This window comes from Phyllobates terribilis, unplaced genomic scaffold (assembly GCF_046119375.1).
Source record: "Phyllobates terribilis strain yellow unplaced genomic scaffold, ASM4611937v1 Scaffold_9__5_contigs__length_417890890, whole genome shotgun sequence".
Lineage (NCBI taxonomy): Eukaryota > Metazoa > Chordata > Amphibia > Anura > Dendrobatidae > Phyllobates > Phyllobates terribilis.
Window position 1 is genome coordinate 17710729 of NW_027362769.1, and position 23956 is coordinate 17734684.

Sequence of the window (23956 nt, forward strand, 5' to 3'; positions counted from 1 at the left end):
GTCATCATATGCTGTATTGATTGTTTTTAACAATAACATAGTGAAACCAATGGATTACTTTTTTAACTTGCCTATTAGCGATTCAATGTTCACTGCCCTTCTTGATATCGCATTGCACATGTGATGGTCCAGTGGCTTACAGGGTTAATGCACAGGTATTGTAAGCAAGAGTTCATGAGCTCACTTCCAGGAACAGCCTTTTTTTCATTTACTTACTAATAAGATTCCTGTAGAGCAAAAGGAAATTTGCATTCATTTTGAGCTTGAGATAGTGCAATTGTGAGATATAGAATCTGTATTAAGTGTTCATACAGAAAAAGTTGTCAACATACGCTGTATAGATTGGCATTAATAATAACATAGTAAAACCAATTGATTACATTTTTAACTTACCTATTAGCGATTCAATGTTCACTGCCCTTTTTGACATCACATTCTACATGTGATATTCCAGTGGCTTACTGGGTTAATGCGCCTATTTTGTAAACAGGAGTTCATGAGTACAAATCCACACAGAGCTTCTTTTTCATTTACTTACTAATAAGCTTCCTGTGGAGTCAATGGAAATTTGTATTAATTTTGGGTTTGAGATAGTGCAATTGTGAGACATAGAATCTGTACTAAGTGTTCATAAAGAACAAGATGTCATCATACGCTGTATTGATTGTTTTTAACAATAACATTGTGAAACCAATGGATTACTTTTTTAACTTGCCTATTAGCGATTCAATGTTCACTGCCCTTCTTGACATCACATTGCACATGTGATGGTCCAGTGACTTACAGGGTTAATGCACAGGTATTGTAAGCAGGAGTTCATGAGCTCATTTCCAAGAAGAACCTTTTTTTCATTTACTTACTAATAGGATTCCTGTAGAGCAAAAGGAAATTTGCATTCATTTTTAGCTTGAGATAGTGCAATTGTGAGATATAGAATCTGTATTAAGTGTTCATACAGAAAAAGTTGTCAACATACGCTGTATAGATTGGCGTTAATAATAACATAGTAAAACCAATGGATTACATTTTTAACTTACCTATTAGCGATTCAATGTTCACTGCCCTTTTTGACATCACATTCTACATGTGATATTCCAGTGGCTTACTGGGTTAACGCGCCTATTTTGTAAACATGAGTACAAATCCACACAGAGCTTCTTTTTCATTTACTTACTAATAAGCTTCCTGTGGAGCCAATGGAAATTTGTATTAATTTTGGGTTTGAGATAGTGCAATTGTGAGACATAGAATCTGTATTAAGTGTTCATAAAGAACAAGATGTCATCATATGCTGTATTGATTGTTTTTAACAATAACATAGTGAAACCAATGGATTACTTTTTTAACTTGCCTATTAGCGATTCAATGTTCACTGCCCTTCTTGATATCGCATTGCACATGTGATGGTCCAGTGGCTTACAGGGTTAATGCACAGGTATTGTAAGCAAGAGTTCATGAGCTCACTTCCAGGAACAGCCTTTTTTTCATTTACTTACTAATAAGATTCCTGTAGAGCAAAAGGAAATTTGCATTCATTTTGAGCTTGAGATAGTGCAATTGTGAGATATAGAATCTGTATTAAGTGTTCATACAGAAAAAGTTGTCAACATACGCTGTATAGATTGGCATTAATAATAACATAGTAAAACCAATTGATTACATTTTTAACTTACCTATTAGCGATTCAATGTTCACTGCCCTTTTTGACATCACATTCTACATGTGATATTCCAGTGGCTTACTGGGTTAATGCGCCTATTTTGTAAACAGGAGTTCATGAGTACAAATCCACACAGAGCTTCTTTTTCATTTACTTACTAATAAGCTTCCTGTGGAGTCAATGGAAATTTGTATTAATTTTGGGTTTGAGATAGTGCAATTGTGAGACATAGAATCTGTACTAAGTGTTCATAAAGAACAAGATGTCATCATACGCTGTATTGATTGTTTTTAACAATAACATTGTGAAACCAATGGATTACTTTTTTAACTTGCCTATTAGCGATTCAATGTTCACTGCCCTTCTTGACATCACATTGCACATGTGATGGTCCAGTGACTTACAGGGTTAATGCACAGGTATTGTAAGCAGGAGTTCATGAGCTCATTTCCAAGAAGAACCTTTTTTTCATTTACTTACTAATAGGATTCCTGTAGAGCAAAAGGAAATTTGCGTTCATTTTTAGCTTGAGATAGTGCAATTGTGAGATATAGAATCTGTATTAAGTGTTCATACAGAAAAAGTTGTCAACATACGCTGTATAGATTGGCGTTAATAATAACATAGTAAAACCAATGGATTACATTTTTAACTTACCTATTAGCGATTCAATGTTCACTGCCCTTTTTGACATCACATTCTACATGTGATATTCCAGTGGCTTACTGGGTTAACGCGCCTATTTTGTAAACATGAGTACAAATCCACACAGAGCTTCTTTTTCATTTACTTACTAATAAGCTTCCTGTGGAGCCAATGGAAATTTGTATTCATTTTGGGCTTGAGATAGTGCAATTGTGAGACATAGAATCTGTATTAAGTGTTCATAAAGAACAAGATGTCATCATACGCTGTATTGATTTTTTTTAACAATAACATAGTGAAACCAATGGATTACTTTTTTAACTTGCCTATTAGCGATTCAATGTTCACTGCCCTTCTTCACATCACATTGCACATGTGATGGTCCAGTGACTTACAGGGTTAATGCACAGGTATTGTAAGCAGGAGTTCATGAGCTCATTTCCAAGAAGAACCTTTTTTTCATTTACTTACTAATAAGATTGCTGTAGAGCCAATGGAAATTTGCATTCATTTTGGGCTTGAGATAGTGCAATTGTGAGATATAGAATCTGTATTAAGTGTTCATACAGAAAAAGTTGTCAACATACGCTGTATAGATTGGCGTTAATAATAACATAGTAAAACCAATGGATTACATTTTTAACTTACCTATTAGCGATTCAATGTTCACTGCCCTTTTTCACATCACATTCTACATGTGATATTCTAGTGGCTTACTGGGTTAATGCGCCTATTTTGTAAACAGGAGTTCATGAGTACAAATCCACACAGACCTTCTTTTTCATTTAATTACTAATAAGCTTCCTGTGGAGCCAATGGAAATTTGTATTAATTTTGGGTTTGAGATAGTGCAATTGTGAGACATAGAATCTGTATTAAGTGTTCATAAAGAACAAGATGTCATCATATGCTGTATTGATTGTTTTTAACAATAACATAGTGAAACCAATGGATTACTTTTTTAACTTGCCTATTAGCGATTCAATGTTCACTGCCCTTCTTGATATCGCATTGCACATGTGATGGTCCAGTGGCTTACAGGGTTAATGCACAGGTATTGTAAGCAAGAGTTCATGAGCTCACTTCCAGGAACAGCCTTTTTTTCATTTACTTACTAATAAGATTCCTGTAGAGCAAAAGGAAATTTGCATTCATTTTGAGCTTGAGATAGTGCAATTGTGAGATATAGAATCTGTATTAAGTGTTCATACAGAAAAAGTTGTCAACATACGCTGTATAGATTGGCATTAATAATAACATAGTAAAACCAATTGATTACATTTTTAACTTACCTATTAGCGATTCAATGTTCACTGCCCTTTTTGACATCACATTCTACATGTGATATTCCAGTGGCTTACTGGGTTAATGCGCCTATTTTGTAAACAGGAGTTCATGAGTACAAATCCACACAGAGCTTCTTTTTCATTTACTTACTAATAAGCTTCCTGTGGAGTCAATGGAAATTTGTATTAATTTTGGGTTTGAGATAGTGCAATTGTGAGACATAGAATCTGTACTAAGTGTTCATAAAGAACAAGATGTCATCATACGCTGTATTGATTGTTTTTAACAATAACATTGTGAAACCAATGGATTACTTTTTTAACTTGCCTATTAGCGATTCAATGTTCACTGCCCTTCTTGACATCACATTGCACATGTGATGGTCCAGTGACTTACAGGGTTAATGCACAGGTATTGTAAGCAGGAGTTCATGAGCTCATTTCCAAGAAGAACCTTTTTTTCATTTACTTACTAATAGGATTCCTGTAGAGCAAAAGGAAATTTGCATTCATTTTTAGCTTGAGATAGTGCAATTGTGAGATATAGAATCTGTATTAAGTGTTCATACAGAAAAAGTTGTCAACATACGCTGTATAGATTGGCGTTAATAATAACATAGTAAAACCAATGGATTACATTTTTAACTTACCTATTAGCGATTCAATGTTCACTGCCCTTTTTGACATCACATTCTACATGTGATATTCCAGTGGCTTACTGGGTTAACGCGCCTATTTTGTAAACATGAGTACAAATCCACACAGAGCTTCTTTTTCATTTACTTACTAATAAGCTTCCTGTGGAGCCAATGGAAATTTGTATTAATTTTGGGTTTGAGATAGTGCAATTGTGAGACATAGAATCTGTATTAAGTGTTCATAAAGAACAAGATGTCATCATATGCTGTATTGATTGTTTTTAACAATAACATAGTGAAACCAATGGATTACTTTTTTAACTTGCCTATTAGCGATTCAATGTTCACTGCCCTTCTTGATATCGCATTGCACATGTGATGGTCCAGTGGCTTACAGGGTTAATGCACAGGTATTGTAAGCAAGAGTTCATGAGCTCACTTCCAGGAACAGCCTTTTTTTCATTTACTTACTAATAAGATTCCTGTAGAGCAAAAGGAAATTTGCATTCATTTTGAGCTTGAGATAGTGCAATTGTGAGATATAGAATCTGTATTAAGTGTTCATACAGAAAAAGTTGTCAACATACGCTGTATAGATTGGCATTAATAATAACATAGTAAAACCAATTGATTACATTTTTAACTTACCTATTAGCGATTCAATGTTCACTGCCCTTTTTGACATCACATTCTACATGTGATATTCCAGTGGCTTACTGGGTTAATGCGCCTATTTTGTAAACAGGAGTTCATGAGTACAAATCCACACAGAGCTTCTTTTTCATTTACTTACTAATAAGCTTCCTGTGGAGTCAATGGAAATTTGTATTAATTTTGGGTTTGAGATAGTGCAATTGTGAGACATAGAATCTGTACTAAGTGTTCATAAAGAACAAGATGTCATCATACGCTGTATTGATTGTTTTTAACAATAACATTGTGAAACCAATGGATTACTTTTTTAACTTGCCTATTAGCGATTCAATGTTCACTGCCCTTCTTGACATCACATTGCACATGTGATGGTCCAGTGACTTACAGGGTTAATGCACAGGTATTGTAAGCAGGAGTTCATGAGCTCATTTCCAAGAAGAACCTTTTTTTCATTTACTTACTAATAGGATTCCTGTAGAGCAAAAGGAAATTTGCGTTCATTTTTAGCTTGAGATAGTGCAATTGTGAGATATAGAATCTGTATTAAGTGTTCATACAGAAAAAGTTGTCAACATACGCTGTATAGATTGGCGTTAATAATAACATAGTAAAACCAATGGATTACATTTTTAACTTACCTATTAGCGATTCAATGTTCACTGCCCTTTTTGACATCACATTCTACATGTGATATTCCAGTGGCTTACTGGGTTAACGCGCCTATTTTGTAAACATGAGTACAAATCCACACAGAGCTTCTTTTTCATTTACTTACTAATAAGCTTCCTGTGGAGCCAATGGAAATTTGTATTCATTTTGGGCTTGAGATAGTGCAATTGTGAGACATAGAATCTGTATTAAGTGTTCATAAAGAACAAGATGTCATCATACGCTGTATTGATTTTTTTTAACAATAACATAGTGAAACCAATGGATTACTTTTTTAACTTGCCTATTAGCGATTCAATGTTCACTGCCCTTCTTGACATCACATTGCACATGTGATGGTCCAGTGACTTACAGGGTTAATGCACAGGTATTGTAAGCAGGAGTTCATGAGCTCATTTCCAAGAAGAACCTTTTTTTCATTTACTTACTAATAAGATTCCTGTAGAGCCAATGGAAATTTGCATTCATTTTGGGCTTGAGATAGTGCAATTGTGAGATATAGAATCTGTATTAAGTGTTCATACAGAAAAAGTTGTCAACATACGCTGTATAGATTGGCGTTAATAATAACATAGTAAAACCAATGGATTACATTTTTAACTTACCTATTAGCGATTCAATGTTCACTGCCCTTTTTCACATCACATTCTACATGTGATATTCTAGTGGCTTACTGGGTTAATGCGCCTATTTTGTAAACAGGAGTTCATGAGTACAAATCCACACAGACCTTCTTTTTCATTTAATTACTAATAAGCTTCCTGTGGAGCCAATGGAAATTTGTATTAATTTTGGGTTTGAGATAGTGCAATTGTGAGACATAGAATCTGTATTAAGTGTTCATAAAGAACAAGATGTCATCATATGCTGTATTGATTGTTTTTAACAATAACATAGTGAAACCAATGGATTACTTTTTTAACTTGCCTATTAGCGATTCAATGTTCACTGCCCTTCTTGATAGCGCATTGCACATGTGATGGTCCAGTGGCTTACAGGGTTAATGCACAGGTATTGTAAGCAAGAGTTCATGAGCTCATTTCCAGGAAGAGCCTTTTTTTCATTTACTTACTAATAAGATTCCTGTAGAGCAAAAGGAAATTTGCATTCATTTTGAGCTTGAGATAGTGCAATTGTGAGATATAGAATCTGTATTAAGTGTTCATACAGAAAAAGTTGTCAACATACGCTGTATAGATTGGCATTAATAATAACATAGTAAAACCAATTGATTACATTTTTAACTTACCTATTAGCGATTCAATGTTCACTGCCCTTTTTGACATCACATTCTACATGTGATATTCCAGTGGCTTACTGGGTTAATGCGCCTATTTTGTAAACAGGAGTTCATGAGTACAAATCCACACAGAGCTTCTTTTTCATTTACTTACTAATAAGCTTCCTGTGGAGTCAATGGAAATTTGTATTAATTTTGGGTTTGAGATAGTGCAATTGTGAGACATAGAATCTGTACTAAGTGTTCATAAAGAACAAGATGTCATCATACGCTGTATTGATTGTTTTTAACAATAACATAGTGAAACCAATGGATTACTTTTTTAACTTGCCTATTAGCGATTCAATGTTCACTGCCCTTCTTGATATCGCATTGCACATGTGATGGTCCAGTGGCTTACAGGGTTAATGCACAGGTATTGTAAGCAAGAGTTCATGAGCTCATTTCCAGGAAGAGCCTTTTTTTCATTTACTTACTAATAAGATTCCTGTAGAGCAAAAGGAAATTTGCATTCATTTTGAGCTTGAGATAGTGCAATTGTGAGATATAGAATCTGTATTAAGTGTTCATACAGAAAAAGTTGTCAACATACGCTGTATAGATTGGCATTAATAATAACATAGTAAAACCAATTGATTACATTTTTAACTTACCTATTAGCGATTCAATGTTCACTGCCCTTTTTGACATCACATTCTACATGTGATATTCCAGTGGCTTACTGGGTTAATGCGCCTATTTTGTAAACAGGAGTTCATGAGTACAAATCCACACAGAGCTTCTTTTTCATTTACTTACTAATAAGCTTCCTGTGGAGTCAATGGAAATTTGTATTAATTTTTGGTTTGAGATAGTGCAATTGTGAGACATAGAATCTGTACTAAGTGTTCATAAAGAACAAGATGTCATCATACGCTGTATTGATTGTTTTTAACAATAACATTGTGAAACCAATGGATTACTTTTTTAACTTGCCTATTAGCGATTCAATGTTCACTGCCCTTCTTGACATCACATTGCACATGTGATGGTCCAGTGACTTACAGGGTTAATGCACAGGTATTGTAAGCAGGAGTTCATGAGCTCATTTCCAAGAAGAACCTTTTTTTCATTTACTTACTAATAGGATTCCTGTAGAGCAAAAGGAAATTTGCATTCATTTTGAGCTTGAGATAGTGCAATTATGAGATATAGAATCTGTATTAAGTGTTCATACAGAAAAAGTTGTCAACATACGCTGTATAGATTGGCGTTAATAATAACATAGTAAAACCAATGGATTACATTTTTAACTTACCTATTAGCGATTCAATGTTCACTGCCCTTTTTGACATCACATTCTACATGTGATATTCCAGTGGCTTACTGGGTTAACGCGCCTATTTTGTAAACATGAGTACAAATCCACACAGAGCTTCTTTTTCATTTACTTACTAATAAGCTTCCTGTGGAGCCAATGGAAATTTGTATTAATTTTGGGCTTGAGATAGTGCAATTGTGAGACATAGAATCTGTATTAAGTGTTCATAAAGAACAAGATGTCATCATACGCTGTATTGATTTTTTTTAACAATAACATAGTGAAACCAATGGATTACTTTTTTAACTTGCCTATTAGCGATTCAATGTTCACTGCCCTTCTTCACATCACATTGCACATGTGATGGTCCAGTGACTTACAGGGTTAATGCACAGGTATTGTAAGCAGGAGTTCATGAGCTCATTTCCAAGAAGAACCTTTTTTTCATTTACTTACTAATAAGATTCCTGTAGAGCCAATGGAAATTTGCATTCATTTTGGGCTTGAGCTAGTGCAATTGTGAGATATAGAATCTGTATTAAGTGTTCATACAGAAAAAGTTGTCAACATACGCTGTATAGATTGGCGTTAATAATAACATAGTAAAACCAATGGATTACATTTTTAACTTACCTATTAGCGATTCAATGTTCACTGCCCTTTTTCACATCACATTCTACATGTGATATTCTAGTGGCTTACTGGGTTAATGCGCCTATTTTGTAAACAGGAGTTCATGAGTACAAATCCACACAGACCTTCTTTTTCATTTAATTACTAATAAGCTTCCTGTGGAGCCAATGGAAATTTGTATTAATTTTGGGTTTGAGATAGTGCAATTGTGAGACATAGAATCTGTATTAAGTGTTCATAAAGAACAAGATGTCATCATATGCTGTATTGATTGTTTTTAACAATAACATAGTGAAACCAATGGATTACTTTTTTAACTTGCCTATTAGCGATTCAATGTTCACTGCCCTTCTTGATATCGCATTGCACATGTGATGGTCCAGTGGCTTACAGGGTTAATGCACAGGTATTGTAAGCAAGAGTTCATGAGCTCACTTCCAGGAAGAGCCTTTTTTTCATTTACTTACTAATAAGATTCCTGTAGAGCAAAAGGAAATTTGCATTCATTTTGAGCTTGAGATAGTGCAATTGTGAGATATAGAATCTGTATTAAGTGTTCATACAGAAAAAGTTGTCAACATACGCTGTATAGATTGGCATTAATAATAACATAGTAAAACCAATTGATTACATTTTTAACTTACCTATTAGCGAATCAATGTTCACTGCCCTTTTTGACATCACATTCTACATGTGATATTCCAGTGGCTTACTGGGTTAATGCGCCTATTTTGTAAACAGGAGTTCATGAGTACAAATCCACACAGAGCTTCTTTTTCATTTACTTACTAATAAGCTTCCTGTGGAGTCAATGGAAATTTGTATTAATTTTGGGTTTGAGATAGTGCAATTGTGAGACATAGAATCTGTATTAAGTGTTCATAAAGAACAAGATGTCATCATACGCTGTATTGATTGTTTTTAACAATAACATTGTGAAACCAATGGATTACTTTTTTAACTTGCCTATTAGCGATTCAATGTTCACTGCCCTTCTTGACATCACATTGCACATGTGATGGTCCAGTGACTTACAGGGTTAATGCACAGGTATTGTAAGCAGGAGTTCATGAGCTCATTTCCAAGAAGAACCTTTTTTTCATTTACTTACTAATAGGATTCCTGTAGAGCAAAAGGAAATTTGCATTCATTTTGAGCTTGAGATAGTGCAATTGTGAGATATAGAATCTGTATTAAGTGTTCATACAGAAAAAGTTGTCAACATACGCTGTATAGATTGGCGTTAATAATAACATAGTAAAACCAATGGATTACATTTTTAACTTACCTATTAGCGATTCAATGTTCACTGCCCTTTTTGACATCACATTCTACATGTGATATTCCAGTGGCTTACTGGGTTAACGCGCCTATTTTGTAAACATGAGTACAAATCCACACAGAGCTTCTTTTTCATTTACTTACTAATAAGCTTCCTGTGGAGCCAATGGAAATTTGTATTAATTTTGGGCTTGAGATAGTGCAATTGTGAGACATAGAATCTGTATTAAGTGTTCATAAAGAACAAGATGTCATCATACGCTGTATTGATTTTTTTTAACAATAACATAGTGAAACCAATGGATTACTTTTTTAACTTGCCTATTAGCGATTCAATGTTCACTGCCCTTCTTGACATCACATTGCACATGTGATGGTCCAGTGACTTACAGGGTTAATGCACAGGTATTGTAAGCAGGAGTTCATGAGCTCATTTCCAAGAAGAACCTTTTTTTCATTTACTTACTAATAAGATTCCTGTAGAGCCAATGGAAATTTGCATTCATTTTGGGCTTGAGCTAGTGCAATTGTGAGATATAGAATCTGTATTAAGTGTTCATACAGAAAAAGTTGTCAACATACGCTGTATAGATTGGCGTTAATAATAACATAGTAAAACCAATGGATTACATTTTTAACTTACCTATTAGCGATTCAATGTTCACTGCCCTTTTTCACATCACATTCTACATGTGATATTCTAGTGGCTTACTGGGTTAATGCGCCTATTTTGTAAACAGGAGTTCATGAGTACAAATCCACACAGACCTTCTTTTTCATTTAATTACTAATAAGCTTCCTGTGGAGCCAATGGAAATTTGTATTAATTTTGGGTTTGAGATAGTGCAATTGTGAGACATAGAATCTGTATTAAGTGTTCATAAAGAACAAGATGTCATCATATGCTGTATTGATTGTTTTTAACAATAACATAGTGAAACCAATGGATTACTTTTTTAACTTGCCTATTAGCGATTCAATGTTCACTGCCCTTCTTGATATCGCATTGCACATGTGATGGTCCAGTGGCTTACAGGGTTAATGCACAGGTATTGTAAGCAAGAGTTCATGAGCTCATTTCCAGGAAGAGCCTTTTTTTCATTTACTTACTAATAAGATTCCTGTAGAGCAAAAGGAAATTTGCATTCATTTTGAGCTTGAGATAGTGCAATTGTGAGATATAGAATCTGTATTAAGTGTTCATACAGAAAAAGTTGTCAACATACGCTGTATAGATTGGCATTAATAATAACATAGTAAAACCAATTGATTACATTTTTAACTTACCTATTAGCGATTCAATGTTCACTGCCCTTTTTGACATCACATTCTACATGTGATATTCCAGTGGCTTACTGGGTTAATGCGCCTATTTTGTAAACAGGAGTTCATGAGTACAAATCCACACAGAGCTTCTTTTTCATTTACTTACTAATAAGCTTCCTGTGGAGTCAATGGAAATTTGTATTAATTTTGGGTTTGAGATAGTGCAATTGTGAGACATAGAATCTGTATTAAGTGTTCATAAAGAACAAGATGTCATCATACGCTGTATTGATTGTTTTTAACAATAACATTGTGAAACCAATGGATTACTTTTTTAACTTGCCTATTAGCGATTCAATGTTCACTGCCCTTCTTGACATCACATTGCACATGTGATGGTCCAGTGACTTACAGGGTTAATGCACAGGTATTGTAAGCAGGAGTTCATGAGCTCATTTCCAAGAAGAACCTTTTTTTCATTTACTTACTAATAGGATTCCTGTAGAGCAAAAGGAAATTTGCATTCATTTTGAGCTTGAGATAGTGCAATTGTGAGATATAGAATCTGTATTAAGTGTTCATACAGAAAAAGTTGTCAACATACGCTGTATAGATTGGCGTTAATAATAACATAGTAAAACCAATGGATTACATTTTTAACTTACCTATTAGCGATTCAATGTTCACTGCCCTTTTTGACATCACATTCTACATGTGATATTCCAGTGGCTTACTGGGTTAACGCGCCTATTTTGTAAACATGAGTACAAATCCACACAGAGCTTCTTTTTCATTTACTTACTAATAAGCTTCCTGTGGAGCCAATGGAAATTTGTATTAATTTTGGGCTTGAGATAGTGCAATTGTGAGACATAGAATCTGTATTAAGTGTTCATAAAGAACAAGATGTCATCATACGCTGTATTGATTTTTTTTAACAATAACATAGTGAAACCAATGGATTACTTTTTTAACTTGCCTATTAGCGATTCAATGTTCACTGCCCTTCTTGACATCACATTGCACATGTGATGGTCCAGTGACTTACAGGGTTAATGCACAGGTATTGTAAGCAGGAGTTCATGAGCTCATTTCCAAGAAGAACCTTTTTTTCATTTACTTACTAATAAGATTCCTGTAGAGCCAATGGAAATTTGCATTCATTTTGGGCTTGAGCTAGTGCAATTGTGAGATATAGAATCTGTATTAAGTGTTCATACAGAAAAAGTTGTCAACATACGCTGTATAGATTGGCGTTAATAATAACATAGTAAAACCAATGGATTACATTTTTAACTTACCTATTAGCGATTCAATGTTCACTGCCCTTTTTCACATCACATTCTACATGTGATATTCTAGTGGCTTACTGGGTTAATGCGCCTATTTTGTAAACAGGAGTTCATGAGTACAAATCCACACAGACCTTCTTTTTCATTTAATTACTAATAAGCTTCCTGTGGAGCCAATGGAAATTTGTATTAATTTTGGGTTTGAGATAGTGCAATTGTGAGACATAGAATCTGTATTAAGTGTTCATAAAGAACAAGATGTCATCATATGCTGTATTGATTGTTTTTAACAATAACATAGTGAAACCAATGGATTACTTTTTTAACTTGCCTATTAGCGATTCAATGTTCACTGCCCTTCTTGATATCGCATTGCACATGTGATGGTCCAGTGGCTTACAGGGTTAATGCACAGGTATTGTAAGCAAGAGTTCATGAGCTCATTTCCAGGAAGAGCCTTTTTTTCATTTACTTACTAATAAGATTCCTGTAGAGCAAAAGGAAATTTGCATTCATTTTGAGCTTGAGATAGTGCAATTGTGAGATATAGAATCTGTATTAAGTGTTCATACAGAAAAAGTTGTCAACATACGCTGTATAGATTGGCATTAATAATAACATAGTAAAACCAATTGATTACATTTTTAACTTACCTATTAGCGATTCAATGTTCACTGCCCTTTTTGACATCACATTCTACATGTGATATTCCAGTGGCTTACTGGGTTAATGCGCCTATTTTGTAAACAGGAGTTCATGAGTACAAATCCACACAGAGCTTCTTTTTCATTTACTTACTAATAAGCTTCCTGTGGAGTCAATGGAAATTTGTATTAATTTTTGGTTTGAGATAGTGCAATTGTGAGACATAGAATCTGTACTAAGTGTTCATAAAGAACAAGATGTCATCATACGCTGTATTGATTGTTTTTAACAATAACATTGTGAAACCAATGGATTACTTTTTTAACTTGCCTATTAGCGATTCAATGTTCACTGCCCTTCTTGACATCACATTGCACATGTGATGGTCCAGTGACTTACAGGGTTAATGCACAGGTATTGTAAGCAGGAGTTCATGAGCTCATTTCCAAGAAGAACCTTTTTTTCATTTACTTACTAATAGGATTCCTGTAGAGCAAAAGGAAATTTGCATTCATTTTGAGCTTGAGATAGTGCAATTATGAGATATAGAATCTGTATTAAGTGTTCATACAGAAAAAGTTGTCAACATACGCTGTATAGATTGGCGTTAATAATAACATAGTAAAACCAATGGATTACATTTTTAACTTACCTATTAGCGATTCAATGTTCACTGCCCTTTTTGACATCACATTCTACATGTGATATTCCAGTGGCTTACTGGGTTAACGCGCCTATTTTGTAAACATGAGTACAAATCCACACAGAGCTTCTTTTTCATTTACTTACTAATAAGCTTCCTGTGGAGCCAATGGAAATTTGTATTAATTTTGGGCTTGAGATAGTGCAATTGTGAGACATAGAATCTGTATTAAGTGTTCATAAAGAACAAGATGTCATCATACGCTGTATTGATTTTTTTTAACAATAACATAGTGAAACCAATGGATTACTTTTTTAACTTGCCTATTAGCGATTCAATGTTCACTGCCCTTCTTGACATCACATTGCACATGTGATGGTCCAGTGACTTACAGGGTTAATGCACAGGTATTGTAAGCAGGAGTTCATGAGCTCATTTCCAAGAAGAACCTTTTTTTCATTTACTTACTAATAAGATTCCTGTAGAGCCAATGGAAATTTGCATTCATTTTGGGCTTGAGCTAGTGCAATTGTGAGATATAGAATCTGTATTAAGTGTTCATACAGAAAAAGTTGTCAACATACGCTGTATAGATTGGCGTTAATAATAACATAGTAAAACCAATGGATTACATTTTTAACTTACCTATTAGCGATTCAATGTTCACTGCCCTTTTTCACATCACATTCTACACGTGATATTCTAGTGGCTTACTGGGTTAATGCGCCTATTTTGTAAACAGGAGTTCATGAGTACAAATCCACACAGACCTTCTTTTTCATTTAATTACTAATAAGCTTCCTGTGGAGCCAATGGAAATTTGTATTAATTTTGGGTTTGAGATAGTGCAATTGTGAGACATAGAATCTGTATTAAGTGTTCATAAAGAACAAGATGTCATCATATGCTGTATTGATTGTTTTTAACAATAACATAGTGAAACCAATGGATTACTTTTTTAACTTGCCTATTAGCGATTCAATGTTCACTGCCCTTCTTGATATCGCATTGCACATGTGATGGTCCAGTGGCTTACAGGGTTAATGCACAGGTATTGTAAGCAAGAGTTCATGAGCTCACTTCCAGAAAGAGCCTTTTTTTCATTTACTTACTAATAAGATTCCTGTAGAGCAAAAGGAAATTTGCATTCATTTTGAGCTTGAGATAGTGCAATTGTGAGATATAGAATCTGTATTAAGTGTTCATACAGAAAAAGTTGTCAACATACGCTGTATAGATTGGCATTAATAATAACATAGTAAAACCAATTGATTACATTTTTAACTTACCTATTAGCGATTCAATGTTCACTGCCCTTTTTGACATCACATTCTACATGTGATATTCCAGTGGCTTACTGGGTTAATGCGCCTATTTTGTAAACAGGAGTTCATGAGTACAAATCCACACAGAGCTTCTTTTTCATTTACTTACTAATAAGCTTCCTGTGGAGTCAATGGAAATTTGTATTAATTTTGGGTTTGAGATAGTGCAATTGTGAGACATAGAATCTGTATTAAGTGTTCATAAAGAACAAGATGTCATCATACGCTGTATTGATTGTTTTTAACAATAACATTGTGAAACCAATGGATTACTTTTTTAACTTGCCTATTAGCGATTCAATGTTCACTGCCCTTCTTGACATCACATTGCACATGTGATGGTCCAGTGACTTACAGGGTTAATGCACAGGTATTGTAAGCAGGAGTTCATGAGCTCATTTCCAAGAAGAACCTTTTTTTCATTTACTTACTAATAGGATTCCTGTAGAGCAAAAGGAAATTTGCATTCATTTTGAGCTTGAGATAGTGCAATTGTGAGATATAGAATCTGTATTAAGTGTTCATACAGAAAAAGTTGTCAACATACGCTGTATAGATTGGCGTTAATAATAACATAGTAAAACCAATGGATTACATTTTTAACTTACCTATTAGCGATTCAATGTTCACTGCCCTTTTTGACATCACATTCTACATGTGATATTCCAGTGGCTTACTGGGTTAACGCGCCTATTTTGTAAACATGAGTACAAATCCACACAGAGCTTCTTTTTCATTTACTTACTAATAAGCTTCCTGTGGAGCCAATGGAAATTTGTATTAATTTTGGGCTTGAGATAGTGCAATTGTGAGACATAGAATCTGTATTAAGTGTTCATAAAGAACAAGATGTCATCATACGCTGTATTGATTTTTTTTAACAATAACATAGTGAAACCAATGGATTACTTTTTTAACTTGCCTATTAGCGATTCAATGTTCACTGCCCTTCTTGACATCACATTGCACATGTGATGGTCCAGTGACTTACAGGGTTAATGCACAGGTATTGTAAGCAGGAGTTCATGAGCTCATTTCCAAGAAGAACCTTTTTTTCATTTACTTACTAATAAGATTCCTGTAGAGCCAATGGAAATTTGCATTCATTTTGGGCTTGAGATAGTGCAATTGTGAGATATAGAATCTGTATTAAGTGTTCATACAGAAAAAGTTGTCAACATACGCTGTATAGATTGGCGTTAATAATAACATAGTAAAACCAATGGATTACATTTTTAACTTACCTATTAGCGATTCAATGTTCACTGCCCTTTTTCACATCACATTCTACATGTGATATTCTAGTGGCTTACTGGGTTAATGCGCCTATTTTGTAAACAGGAGTTCATGAGTACAAATCCACACAGACCTTCTTTTTCATTTAATTACTAATAAGCTTCCTGTGGTGCCAATGGAAATTTGTATTAATTTTGGGTTTGAGATAGTGCAATTGTGAGACATAGAATCTGTATTAAGTGTTCATAAAGAACAAGATGTCATCATATGCTGTATTGATTGTTTTTAACAATAACATAGTGAAACCAATGGATTACTTTTTTAACTTGCCTATTAGCGATTCAATGTTCACTGCCCTTCTTGATATCGCATTGCACATGTGATGGTCCAGTGGCTTACAGGGTTAATGCACAGGTATTGTAAGCAAGAGTTCATGAGCTCATTTCCAGGAAGAGCCTTTTTTTCATTTACTTACTAATAAGATTCCTGTAGAGCAAAAGGAAATTTGCATTCATTTTGAGCTTGAGATAGTGCAATTGTGAGATATAGAATCTGTATTAAGTGTTCATACAGAAAAAGTTGTCAACATACGCTGTATAGATTGGCATTAATAATAACATAGTAAAACCAATTGATTACATTTTTAACTTACCTATTAGCGATTCAATGTTCACTGCCCTTTTTGACATCACATTCTACATGTGATATTCCAGTGGCTTACTGGGTTAATGCGCCTATTTTGTAAACAGGAGTTCATGAGTACAAATCCACACAGAGCTTCTTTTTCATTTACTTACTAATAAGCTTCCTGTGGAGTCAATGGAAATTTGTATTAATTTTTGGTTTGAGATAGTGCAATTGTGAGACATAGAATCTGTACTAAGTGTTCATAAAGAACAAGATGTCATCATACGCTGTATTGATTGTTTTTAACAATAACATTGTGAAACCAATGGATTACTTTTTTAACTTGCCTATTAGCGATTCAATGTTCACTGCCCTTCTTGACATCACATTGCACATGTGATGGTCCAGTGACTTACAGGGTTAATGCACAGGTATTGTAAGCAGGAGTTCATGAGCTCATTTCCAAGAAGAACCTTTTTTTCATTTACTTACTAATAGGATTCCTGTAGAGCAAAAGGAAATTTGCATTCATTTTGAGCTTGAGATAGTGCAATTATGAGATATAGAATCTGTATTAAGTGTTCATACAGAAAAAGTTGTCAACATACGCTGTATAGATTGGCGTTAATAATAACATAGTAAAACCAATGGATTACATTTTTAACTTACCTATTAGCGATTCAATGTTCACTGCCCTTTTTGACATCACATTCTACATGTGATATTCCAGTGGCTTACTGGGTTAACGCGCCTATTTTGTAAACATGAGTACAAATCCACACAGAGCTTCTTTTTCATTTACTTACTAATAAGCTTCCTGTGGAGCCAATGGAAATTTGTATTAATTTTGGGCTTGAGATAGTGCAATTGTGAGACATAGAATCTGTATTAAGTGTTCATAAAGAACAAGATGTCATCATACGCTGTATTGATTTTTTTTAACAATAACATAGTGAAACCAATGGATTACTTTTTTAACTTGCCTATTAGCGATTCAATGTTCACTGCCCTTCTTGACATCACATTGCACATGTGATGGTCCAGTGACTTACAGGGTTAATGCACAGGTATTGTAAGCAGGAGTTCATGAGCTCATTTCCAAGAAGAACCTTTTTTTCATTTACTTACTAATAAGATTCCTGTAGAGCCAATGGAAATTTGCATTCATTTTGGGCTTGAGCTAGTGCAATTGTGAGATATAGAATCTGTATTAAGTGTTCATACAGAAAAAGTTGTCAACATACGCTGTATAGATTGGCGTTAATAATAACATAGTAAAACCAATGGATTACATTTTTAACTTACCTATTAGCGATTCAATGTTCACTGCCCTTTTTCACATCACATTCTACACGTGATATTCTAGTGGCTTACTGGGTTAATGCGCCTATTTTGTAAACAGGAGTTCATGAGTACAAATCCACACAGACCTTCTTTTTCATTTAATTACTAATAAGCTTCCTGTGGAGCCAATGGAAATTTGTATTAATTTTGGGTTTGAGATAGTGCAATTGTGAGACATAGAATCTGTATTAAGTGTTCATAAAGAACAAGATGTCATCATATGCTGTATTGATTGTTTTTAACAATAACATAGTGAAACCAATGGATTACTTTTTTAACTTGCCTATTAGCGATTCAATGTTCACTGCCCTTCTTGATATCGCATTGCACATGTGATGGTCCAGTGGCTTACAGGGTTAATGCACAGGTATTGTAAGCAAGAGTTCATGAGCTCACTTCCAGAAAGAGCCTTTTTTTCATTTACTTACTAATAAGATTCCTGTAGAGCAAAAGGAAATTTGCATTCATTTTGAGCTTGAGATAGTGCAATTGTGAGATATAGAATCTGTATTAAGTGTTCATACAGAAAAAGTTGTCAACATACGCTGTATAGATTGGCATTAATAATAACATAGTAAAACCAATTGATTACATTTTTAACTTACCTATTAGCGATTCAATGTTCACTGCCCTTTTTGACATCACATTCTACATGTGATATTCCAGTGGCTTACTGGGTTAATGCGCCTATTTTGTAAACAGGAGTTCATGAGTACAAATCCACACAGAGCTTCTTTTTCATTTACTTACTAATAAGCTTCCTGTGGAGTCAATGGAAATTTGTATTAATTTTGGGTTTGAGATAGTGCAATTGTGAGACATAGAATCTGTATTAAGTGTTCATAAAGAACAAGATGTCATCATACGCTGTATTGATTGTTTTTAACAATAACATTGTGAAACCAATGGATTACTTTTTTAACTTGCCTATTAGCGATTCAATGTTCACTGCCCTTCTTGACATCACATTGCACATGTGATGGTCCAGTGACTTACAGGGTTAATGCACAGGTATTGTAAGCAGGAGTTCATGAGCTCATTTCCAAGAAGAACCTTTTTTTCATTTACTTACTAATAGGATTCCTGTAGAGCAAAAGGAAATTTGCATTCATTTTGAGCTTGAGATAGTGCAATTGTGAGATATAGAATCTGTATTAAGTGTTCATACAGAAAAAGTTGTCAACATACGCTGTATAGATTGGCGTTAATAATAACATAGTAAAACCAATGGATTACATTTTTAACTTACCTATTAGCGATTCAATGTTCACTGCCCTTTTTGACATCACATTCTACATGTGATATTCCAGTGGCTTACTGGGTTAACGCGCCTATTTTGTAAACATGAGTACAAATCCACACAGAGCTTCTTTTTCATTTACTTACTAATAAGCTTCCTGTGGAGCCAATGGAAATTTGTATTAATTTTGGGCTTGAGATAGTGCAATTGTGAGACATAGAATCTGTATTAAGTGTTCATAAAGAACAAGATGTCATCATACGCTGTATTGATTTTTTTTAACAATAACATAGTGAAACCAATGGATTACTTTTTTAACTTGCCTATTAGCGATTCAATGTTCACTGCCCTTCTTGACATCACATTGCACATGTGATGGTCCAGTGACTTACAGGGTTAATGCACAGGTATTGTAAGCAGGAGTTCATGAGCTCATTTCCAAGAAGAACCTTTTTTTCATTTACTTACTAATAAGATTCCTGTAGAGCCAATGGAAATTTGCATTCATTTTGGGCTTGAGATAGTGCAATTGTGAGATATAGAATCTGTATTAAGTGTTCATACAGAAAAAGTTGTCAACATACGCTGTATAGATTGGCGTTAATAATAACATAGTAAAACCAATGGATTACATTTTTAACTTACCTATTAGCGATTCAATGTTCACTGCCCTTTTTCACATCACATTCTACATGTGATATTCTAGTGGCTTACTGGGTTAATGCGCCTATTTTGTAAACAGGAGTTCATGAGTACAAATCCACACAGACCTTCTTTTTCATTTAATTACTAATAAGCTTCCTGTGGTGCCAATGGAAATTTGTATTAATTTTGGGTTTGAGATAGTGCAATTGTGAGACATAGAATCTGTATTAAGTGTTCATAAAGAACAAGATGTCATCATATGCTGTATTGATTGTTTTTAACAATAACATAGTGAAACCAATGGATTACTTTTTTAACTTGCCTATTAGCGATTCAATGTTCACTGCCCTTCTTGATATCGCATTGCACATGTGATGGTCCAGTGGCTTACAGGGTTAATGCACAGGTATTGTAAGCAAGAGTTCATGAGCTCATTTCCAGGAAGAGCCTTTTTTTCATTTACTTACTAATAAGATTCCTGTAGAGCAAAAGGAAATTTGCATTCATTTTGAGCTTGAGATAGTGCAATTGTGAGATATAGAATCTGTATTAAGTGTTCATACAGAAAAAGTTGTCAACATACGCTGTATAGATTGGCATTAATAATAACATAGTAAAACCAATTGATTACATTTTTAACTTACCTATTAGCGATTCAATGTTCACTGCCCTTTTTGACATCACATTCTACATGTGATATTCCAGTGGCTTACTGGGTTAATGCGCCTATTTTGTAAACAGGAGTTCATGAGTACAAATCCACACAGAGCTTCTTTTTCATTTACTTACTAATAAGCTTCCTGTGGAGTCAATGGAAATTTGTATTAATTTTGGGTTTGAGATAGTGCAATTGTGAGACATAGAATCTGTATTAAGTGTTCATAAAGAACAAGATGTCATCATACGCTGTATTGATTGTTTTTAACAATAACATTGTGAAACCAATGGATTACTTTTTTAACTTGCCTATTAGCGATTCAATGTTCACTGCCCTTCTTGACATCACATTGCACATGTGATGGTCCAGTGACTTACAGGGTTAATGCACAGGTATTGTAAGCAGGAGTTCATGAGCTCATTTCCAAGAAGAACCTTTTTTTCATTTACTTACTAATAGGATTCCTGTAGAGCAAAAGGAAATTTGCATTCATTTTGAGCTTGAGATAGTGCAATTGTGAGATATAGAATCTGTATTAAGTGTTCATACAGAAAAAGTTGTCAACATACGCTGTATAGATTGGCGTTAATAATAACATAGTAAAACCAATGGATTACATTTTTAACTTACCTATTAGCGATTCAATGTTCACTGCCCTTTTTGACATCACATTCTACATGTGATATTCCAGTGGCTTACTGGGTTAACGCGCCTATTTTGTAAACATGAGTACAAATCCACACAGAGCTTCTTTTTCATTTACTTACTAATAAGCTTCCTGTGGAGCCAATGGAAATTTGTATTAATTTTGGGCTTGAGATAGTGCAATTGTGAGACATAGAATCTGTATTAAGTGTTCATAAAGAACAAGATGTCATCATACGCTGTATTGATTTTTTTTAACAATAACATAGTGAAACCAATGGATTACTTTTTTAACTTGCCTATTAGCGATTCAATGTTCACTGCCCTTCTTGACATCACATTGCACATGTGATGGTCCAGTGACTTACAGGGTTAATGCACAGGTATTGTAAGCAGGAGTTCATGAGCTCATTTCCAAGAAGAACCTTTTTTTCATTTACTTACTAATAAGATTCCTGTAGAGCCAATGGAAATTTGCATTCATTTTGGGCTTGAGATAGTGCAATTGTGAGATATAGAATCTGTATTAAGTGTTCATACAGAAAAAGTTGTCAACATACGCTGTATAGATTGGCGTTAATAATAACATAGTAAAACCAATGGATTACATTTTTAACTTACCTATTAGCGATTCAATGTTCACTGCCCTTTTTCACATCACATTCTACATGTGATATTCTAGTGGCTTACTGGGTTAATGCGCCTATTTTGTAAACAGGAGTTCATGAGTACAAATCCACACAGACCTTCTTTTTCATTTAATTACTAATAAGCTTCCTGTGGAGCCAATGGAAATTTGTATTAATTTTGGGTTTGAGATAGTGCAATTGTGAGACATAGAATCTGTATTAAGTGTTCATAAAGAACAAGATGTCATCATATGCTGTATTGATTGTTTTTAACAATAACATAGTGAAACCAATGGATTACTTTTTTAACTTGCCTATTAGCGATTCAATGTTCACTGCCCTTCTTGATATCGCATTGCACATGTGATGGTCCAGTGGCTTACAGGGTTAATGCACAGGTATTGTAAGCAAGAGTTCATGAGCTCATTTCCAGGAAGAGCCTTTTTTTCATTTACTTACTAATAAGATTCCTGTAGAGCAAAAGGAAATTTGCATTCATTTTGAGCTTGAGATAGTGCAATTGTGAGATATAGAATCTGTATTAAGTGTTCATACAGAAAAAGTTGTCAACATACGCTGTATAGATTGGCATTAATAATAACATAGTAAAACCAATTGATTACATTTTTAACTTACCTATTAGCGATTCAATGTTCACTGCCCTTTTTGACATCACATTCTACATGTGATATTCCAGTGGCTTACTGGGTTAATGCGCCTATTTTGTAAACAGGAGTTCATGAGTACAAATCCACACAGAGCTTCTTTTTCATTTACTTACTAATAAGCTTCCTGTGGAGTCAATGGAAATTTGTATTAATTTTAGGTTTGAGATAGTGCAATTGTGAGACATAGAATCTGTATTAAGTGTTCATAAAGAACAAGATGTCATCATACGCTGTATTGATTGTTTTTAACAATAACATTGTGAAACCAATGGATTACTTTTTTAACTTGCCTATTAGCGATTCAATGTTCACTGCCCTTCTTGACATCACATTGCACATGTGATGGTCCAGTGACTTACAGGGTTAATGCACAGGTATTGTAAGCAGGAGTTCATGAGCTCATTTCCAAGAAGAACCTTTTTTTCATTTACTTACTAATAGGATTCCTGTAGAGCAAAAGGAAATTTGCATTCATTTTGAGCTTGAGATAGTGCAATTGTGAGATATAGAATCTGTATTAAGTGTTCATACAGAAAAAGTTGTCAACATACGCTGTATAGATTGGCGTTAATAATAACATAGTAAAACCAATGGATTACATTTTTAACTTACCTATTAGCGATTCAATGTTCACTGCCCTTTTTGACATCACATTCTACATGTGATATTCCAGTGGCTTACTGGGTTAACGCGCCTATTTTGTAAACATGAGTACAAATCCACACAGAGCTTCTTTTTCATTTACTTACTAATAAGCTTCCTGTGGATCCAATGGAAATTTGTATTAATTTTGGGCTTGAGATAGTGCAATTGTGAGACATAGAATCTGTATTAAGTGTTCATAAAGAACAAGATGTCATCATACGCTGTATTGATTTTTTTTAACAATAACATAGTGAAACCAATGGATTACTTTTTTAACTTGCCTATTAGCGATTCAATGTTCACTGCCCTTCTTGACATCACATTGCACATGTGATGGTCCAGTGACTTACAGGGTTAATGCACAGGTATTGTAAGCAGGAGTTCATGAGCTCATTTCCAAGAAGAACCTTTTTTTCATTTACTTACTAATAAGATTCCTGTA